The sequence below is a fragment of the Equus caballus genome, chromosome 13 (genome assembly GCF_041296265.1).
Source record: "Equus caballus isolate H_3958 breed thoroughbred chromosome 13, TB-T2T, whole genome shotgun sequence".
Classification (NCBI taxonomy): Eukaryota; Metazoa; Chordata; class Mammalia; order Perissodactyla; family Equidae; genus Equus; species Equus caballus.
Window position 1 is genome coordinate 6,970,148 of NC_091696.1, and position 7,933 is coordinate 6,978,080.

Consider the following 7,933-nt stretch of genomic DNA (forward strand, 5'->3'; position numbering starts at 1 on the left):
CCGGGCTTTGGAAAACTGGAGAAAGTTGGTCCTTGGATGGGGTGTGGAAAGAACATGAGCTATGGGTGGGGAGGAGCCAGGATGATTGACAGCTCTGAGCAGTGGAGGAAAAACTGTCTCCCCAAGTAGAGATCTGAGGTTTCCACAGTACAGTAGGAGCTGAGTCTGTCACATGGTGGTTCACCCAGATTCACAGACTGGGTGGTCACCTGGCACATTCCAGCAAAAGTGCTGCCCCCTGGAAGCCAAGGCCATCCATGCAGCTGAGCCAGTGGCCACTACCAGATTTTGAATTTTGAGGCAATGATTCCACAAAGGGCATTATAAACAGTTTGCATCCACTTGCCTTCCTAGAAAACAGGAGCTGCCTTCGAGACCTGTTCTGGCATTGGAAGCATCCCAAGGTTTCCAGGGGGTGAATACTGACTTGTCAACCAAAGGGCACGCTCCTCATTCTCTCAATGCCCATCCTGCCTCTTCCAACCCAGGGTTGTGCCACCATTTTATCCATTAAGCCCAGCCGCTGCCTTGTCAGTCCCACCCCAATACACCAAGGACACTGAACTGGGGTTCTGCAGCATCTTGGCTGAAAAAAAATGAAAGGATAGTTTCAATCCCATAGCCCCTGTCATCACCTCTCATCACACTGTACTGCCATGATCTCCTGAAGCATGTGAACCTCCGTGACCTCCCTCACAAATGTCCCCAGGCATTGCTGATGTGGCCGCATAGCATGGATGGTCAAGAGACTGTCCAGTGAATCTTACAAACTCCTCCTCCCCCAACCTCAGCCAGGAGATCACTCCTGGGTGAAGTCCTCCCATCTCAAGCACAGTGAGGCTGTGGGTTGCAGGCTTCAGGACTGGCATTCCTCTTGGGTAAAGCTTGCCCATCTGCCACTCAAGAAGACTTTGAAAGTTTGAGTGGGGACCTCATCTTATTTACCTTGTCTCCAGTGCCCAGAATGGTGTAAACAACACCCAGCACATGTGGTAGGCTGAATGGAATGAGCTAACAGAACAGTCAATGCCCTGACTAGCCCCACTTCCCCCTGAGGAACAGAGCATTTTGCCTCTCACTAAGTGACTTTCACAATTCCCCCATAAGGCCTAGTCTAAGGACACATAATTCTTGTCTTGCTGACAGTTCCCAACAGGATCCTAGAGAGGCTGTTGGTGTGCTATGGAGAATACCCCAAACCTCTTCCTTGGCCATCTCGCTTACAGAGTTGAGCTGCCAGGTGAGTCCACCAGGGGCCCCACTGGGTACAAGAGGATGACAATGGCTGCCCCTGGCCCATTTGCCCACCTGTCTTGTAGACAAGAGGCCTCTGTTCTTTGTCTCAGCAGAAGCCAGTCCAGAGCTCGCACTCTGGGCTCAGAGATCCCCAGTGCCTATCAGTCTATTCACCTTCCAGCTCATGTGAGAACTGTGAAGCCTCCACTTCCTCAAATACCCACAGCACTGGGCTTTTGCAGGTTGTGAATGAGAGAAGGCAAGTAAAGCATTACCCAGGGAACCACACTGTAATTAGTTCTTAGTACATGGTGGTGACTCTCCCTTATTTTCATTAACACCACCACCATCTTTATCGTGTGAAGTGTCCTAGAAACACCAGCACATTAATAATTAGAAGACATAGGACCTATATGGCAGGCCACTGCCTGGCTCCAATGTGCAGGTAGGAGATGAGGCCTGTTTCCAGTACCCCAGGATTGGTATTGGGGAGCTCAGGGGTGGGACGAGAGGGAGGGACACCCCCATGTTGTGCGTTCTGAATTCCAAAAACCTTGAAGTTCATTCTGAAGCCGAAGGGTGGCAGGGATGGCATCACTTTACTCTGGTGATATCAATGGTTCCTGCTCAGCACTTTGTATACCATTTTCCTGAAAGCTTGGGAAAAAAGATGTCGGTAATAAGGGCTTTATGGAGAAAAATGTAACAAGATTGAAGGGACTGAGCCCAGATGTCTTTAAAATGACTAATATCAGAGCAGATGTCCATAGCTCAGGAAAATGGGCTGTGAAGTCAGGTGAAACAAGGAAAGAGATCATATGGTTGATGGAGATACGAGAGGCAAACAGCAAGTTGTCCCTCCACTTGAGTCTGCTGTCCCATCGCGTCAGCTGAGGAAGCTGACACTGGTGGGAAATGTCCGATGAGATTTCCACAGAAACTGCGAAGACCCTAATATCCTGAAGGGGAGGGGCTGTTGATGAGCTCATTGAGAGGAGAACTGTGAAAGGGCCACAACCTTGTCAGAATTGGACATCTCCCCAATCCAGAATAAGGAAGGGACGAGAAAGGAAGAGCAGTAGATGGAGCAGATGTGCATAGAGCTCACAGTGATGCTCAATTGGATTAGACTCACTTACCTTAGAAGTGTCCAAGTGTGCCTTGGCAATCGTTGCCTCATAGGTATTCATTCATCCATCCATCTAGCCATCCATCCATCCATCCATCTATCCACCATCCATCGTGCACACATCCACAAGCCATCCATCCACCATTTATTCATCCATTCATCTATCCCTCATCTGTTCATCCATTCATTCACCATCCATCCATCCATCATCCTTCCATCCATCTAGCCATTCATCCATCCATCCGTCCACCCACCCACCTATCTATCCACCATGCATCCCTCATCTATCCATCCATCCAGTCATCTGCTCATCTATACACTATCCAGCCAGGCAGCCATCATCCATCCCTCCTCCCACTATCCATTCAAAATCCTGTCATTTATCCCCCATCCATGCAACATCTGTCCATCCTTCCATACATTGATCTATCTATCCATCTACTCATCTATCCACTATCCATCCATCACCCACCTAACCACCATCCATCCATCCACCTACCATCCGTCCACCATCCTTCCATCCTTTCACCATACATTCACTACCTACTATCAATCCATCCACCTACTATCCACCCACCATCCTTCAGTCCTTCCATCAACCATCCACTATCCATTCATCCACCCACCCACCCACTATCCATTTATTCACCATCTATCTATCCATTTACTAGGTAATTTGGGAACATAGGATAAAAATTATTATGACTGTGTTGCCGGCCCTTCCTCTGCCCTGACGCTATTGAGGGCTCCAGATCCTCTAAACCATTACCATTGTCAAGCTCTGTCCCCTGAAATCAAGTGCAGTTTTGTTCCGATGATGAGCACACATATTCATGCTATTCCCAAGATCTTGGACATGGCCACCCACCAGGATCTGGTTTCCCAGCACCAGCTCCTGCCTCATCCCTGTGTCTTCTGCGGCTCACGTTCCTTGAGAGGCTGAGGTTAAATCTCAGGACTGAATGAAACAATCCTTTCATGGGTGAGGGAGAGGGAAGATCCAGACATGGGCATATACCAGAGAAAAGGCAAAGAGAGGGGACCACTTGTCTCCTCAGGCCCAGGTGGACAAGAGTTAGGCTGGAAAGCTGACAATCACCCAGAGAGGAAAGGTGGACATGCGGAGACAAATGGGCAGAGAGGGGGAAGAAACGCTGGACTCTTCAGTGGGAGGTCAGGTGTTATGGAGGCCTGGAGCCCAGGGCTGAGTGTCAGGGCGGTCCAGGTCACAAAAATACCAAGAAGAGGCACAGGGGAGGTGAGGCTGTGATGGTCCCCGTGTAGGGACTGGTGTCATCTAGATATTTGCAGACCTCAAATATTGTTTCAACAGCACTATGGATTTTGGAAATTTATAACATGTTTGATAATAATGTGTTTGACTTTTAATATTGACCACAGTGTAGTACCTTGCAAAATATAAACACATAATAGGGACAACATTCTTCACATTAATAGGTAGACTTAAAATATGCAAAGTTCCTTCCAAACCATGACTTTGCTAAAGAAACTACATCTTAGAAAGGCTACCTGACTTGCCCATAATTTCACCAGAAGTAAGGGGTTGGCAGGGACCTATGGTGGACGAAAATCTGTCCAAGGCCTCACTGAACTGCCCACTCACGCAGCGGTCAGGAAGATGCTCTGCTCTCCCCGGGAGACATCACCAAAGACACGAGAGGAAACTCTGGCCCAAGCTCACCTGATGCTCAGAATAACAAAATTGAGACTCTAAGCCCGTGAAGGTGGCTGACCTGGGACCTGTACAGGCCAACTGCTCATCCCTACTGATATTCTCACCTCACCTTTTCAGTGTGGGTAGGAATAAACTGGGTCCCCTCTTCTCATAGCACAGAGAGCAGACTTAGCCATGCTTTCAGGAGGGAGGGCTGCATGGCCCAGTGGGAGGCCCTCTATCTGTTCCCTGCTCACCTGGCCTGCCAGCTGCCCTTTTATCCTCTGGCTTAGGCTGACCTGCAGACAGGATCCTGCCGCTCCCTCACCTTCATAAAGGCTCTTCAAGTTTGCCATGTAGCTGCTGATTATATTGTTTGGCTCCTGTGAATGGATGTTCTTAAATTTTTGTAATTAGCCATCATTACTCTTGGGTTTGATTCCTTCTGAAAAAACATATCTGGAAGGGAGAATGTCATCAGAATGGGAAGTAGTAAACATCTGCATTGAGAGTTAGCAAGATAAAACAATGGCTTCCTTGTGTGTATCCTCCACCTCCCCTTGGCCTTTATTGTACGAGCCCCAGGGATCCTCGACAAGCCCCGTCCCTCGAGCATCCCTGGAAGAGTTGGTCCAGTCCAGGCTACAGATCCCACCTTGGAGCTGACGTCCCCTCACCTCCCCTTTCCCGCCAGACCTCCTGAACTCCAAGCAAAGCCTCCAGCCAGCTCCAAACATCCCCACAAGGATGCCCACGGCTCCCATTGCAGTTGCCTTTCTCCCTGCAGGCGGAATTGATCTCCTTCCTCTCAAATGTACCCTGGCTCCTGTGTTCTGTATTCTTATCACTGCTCCCAGTGAGACCCTGGGAGACCTCGCTGACCCTCTGTACCCTTCACTTCTGTTCCCCACACCACCTGGGGCCTTGCTCAGATGCATGCCCGCAGTCCACCTCCTCCCTTTGCTGCTGCTGCCCCTTTCCTACCTCGAGACTTGGAAGTATTGGGATGAGATCTCTGACTGAAATATCCTGAGTGGCCTCTGCTTTCCCTGTCCCTCATTCCTCTTCCATTTTGCTCCCAGAACTTTCCACCAAATGCAAATGGCATCATCTTGCCCCTGTGCATGTGCATGTGTGCTTAAGTGTGTTTGTGTGCATGTATGTGTATCTGCATATGTGTCTGTCTATGTGTGCATTTGTGTATGCATTTGTACACAAATTTACATGTTCATTTGTGCACATGTATATCCATATGTAGGCATGTACACACGTGTGCACATGCACATGTGTGTATATGTCTCTCTGTGTGCATAATAGTCTCTATGTGTATCTGAGTGTGTGCATGTGCACAATTGCGTATGTGTCTCTCTGTGTTTATATTGTGCTGCAGGTGTGTCTGTATGTGAGAGTGTGTGTGTGTGCCTGGGTATGGTAAGGGGAGGCTCCACAACATTCCCACTGCTACCCGGTCCAGTTCTTGCTGAAAAGGGTGGAGGGACCTATGGTGAATGGAAATCTGTCCAAGGCCTCACTGAGGTCCCCCCTCCACTAGAGGGCAGGAAGATGCTCTGCTGTGCCTGGGAGATGTCACCAAGGACACAAGAGAAAACTCTGGCCCAGGTCCATGTGGGGCTCAGAATAACAGGACTGAGACCCTAACCAAGTGCGGGTAGGTACCCAGTTCTTGCTCCGAAGGATGGGTGATTCCACCTTTACCAGGCCCCAGAACCCTCCAGCCCTGGCCATGCTGCTCCTCTGCTGGACGTTCATCACCGCTGATGGTGGTCACGACAAAGCTCAGGTTTGACTATTCACAGTAGTCAAAGGGTGGAAACAACCCTGATGTCCACCAGCTGAAGAATGGATGACCAAATGCGATCTATCCAAGCAATGGGATAGCATTCACTCATAAAGCAAATGAAGTTCTGACACAGCTGCAGCATGGATGGACTGTGGAAACGTGATGCTGGGTGGAAGAAGGCAGACACCAAAGGCCACATATTGCAGGATTCCATTTATAAGAATGTTCAGAGTCGGCAAATCCAGGGAGAGAGGAAGTAGATTAGTGATTGCCAGGGGTCACGGAAGGGGAAGGAATGAGAAGTGACTGCTAAAGCCTGAGGAATCTTTATGGGGTGATGAAAATATTCTGGAATTAGTGAAGGGGTAGGCTGGGACTGCGCCTCTCAGAAGGAGATGGGAGGAGTTGTGTGGAGTTTCTGAACTTGACGTGGAGCGAAAGTGCAGTGGTCAGTGATGGTAGCTGGCCAAGTGACCTAGGCAATCCCCACCTGTGGCCTGGGTCCCCTCAAGGCTGACCCTAGAAGGGGTGAGTTGAGGTCAGTGAGCCCCCACAGAGGCAGCTCCCCGGCAGTGGGGAGTCATTTCCTTCTGCTGAGTTGCACAGCAGGGCCTTTTAAGTGCTGGGCTGACCTGAACTGGGTCTCTCGGGAGGAGACCAGCCTGATTCCTGCTCTAGATGGTTCTTCCCAACACCTTCTTAACTAGAGGTCAGGGGTCGAGTGCTCATCTGTGCAGACGTGGTGCTCCCATGTGTGGTGAGCATGAGTAGACATACACTGCCCTCTGACCAGCAAGTAAACAGGAACATCTGGGTCATCCATCTGGACCCCACTGAGATGGGGGGGGGGTCTCAGGGTGTGTGGCATAGAGAAGCAACTACTGAAGGGTGGCTGTGTGGGTCAGTCTGGCCCTAGGACCAGCTACAGTGGGTCAGGGGCTGTGGTTTGACCGCTGTCTTCTCTCTTCTGAGTGTCCTCTTGAAAGGAGGATTCCCAGGACCTGGAGGAGGTGCTCCCTAAAGGCGAGCAGAGGTGTTTACATGAGCTCAGGACATGACAGGTGGGCTATAGTGTCCACGCAGGGTGACGCTCTGAGCCCCTTCAGGAGAGAGCCTACCAATGAGCTGCAAGGATGACAGTTGGCTAAAGACACCGGTGGCAGCACCCCAGGACCGAGCCCATTGGGCGTTTGGGGAGGAGAGTGCTGAGCTGGCCTTTCCACCATGCAGGCTCCTCCATGGGCAGCCATTTCTCCCAACTCCCCGCTGGGCCAGCTCGGCTCCTTGGAGAGTCTCCTGCCTCATTTGGCTTCCTCCCTCCTGGTCTTTCTCAGGTATCAACCCCGAGGCCCCTCTTGCTCTCTTACCCGGCTCAGTGGCCAATTCTCAGAGGAACCAACTGAGCAAGAAATCAGGTAAACAAGCCAGAGGAGAAAGGGAGAAATAGAAGGGTCCTGTCTAGGAACGATGAACTCTATGTGGGGTCCGCTTCTTACTCTTCTTTCTGTCTGTCCACCCATTGCTTTGAGGCCACAACAGCTAGGACCTCAGACCTGGACCTGTTTGGGGTGGTTTCATTTCAGGGATGCTCCTTGGGCTCCACCCAGAATGAAGTCCACGTGGGGAGTAAAGCATGGTGGTTTGACCACAGGGACTTGAGTCCCCAGGATGCCAGCTGCCTCTCTGAGAAAGTCTGTGGTCTTCCTGGGGTCCATACAGGGTCCTGTCCCATGGGAAGTGTGGTTTGCAGGATTCGGTTAAGATTCCACTTGTTCTGCCCCATCTTGCCCATGAAGGCCCTCCCCGGACACCAGGCCCTCCAGGGTCCAGGAATCCACTGAAAACCACTGCCCAGCACAGACCGGGCACCTGGACGGCCTGCAGGCAGGGCCAAGGCTGTTGTGGTGCAGACAGTGCTGGGGCAGGTACTGGACTTGGATTCCCAGACCAAAGAAAAGACTCCACGTAGGAATTCTGTTGCCTCCCGATTAGGAAGACAGACCCTGAAAATCGCCTCTGTATGAGCCCATGGGTTGGGCACAGGGATTCTTCAGCTCTGCCCACTTGTTCTCCAGCTGGAGGGATGTGCCCT

The 7,933-nt window shown here is 50.8% G+C and overlaps 1 protein-coding gene across 50 annotated transcripts in view; it reads left to right on the forward strand.

Annotated features, from left to right (window-relative positions):
- LOC138917070 (heparan sulfate glucosamine 3-O-sulfotransferase 4-like) overlaps positions 1–7,933 on the forward strand; it is a 103,288-nt gene that overhangs the window by 74,479 nt on the left and 20,876 nt on the right. For 10 of the 50 annotated variants that reach the window (XM_070231493.1, XM_070231495.1, XM_070231492.1 and 7 more), the window contains one exon: positions 1,147–1,240. The exons of 2 other annotated variants lie outside the window; for them this stretch is intronic. The gene's annotated coding sequence lies outside the window, so the exon portion shown is untranslated. Of the gene's footprint in view, positions 1–1,146; positions 1,241–1,319; positions 5,066–7,175; positions 7,257–7,933 lie in introns of those variants that run through there. 38 more of the 50 variants (XM_070231481.1, XM_070231474.1, XM_070231472.1 and 35 more) reach the window with 12 other exon arrangements.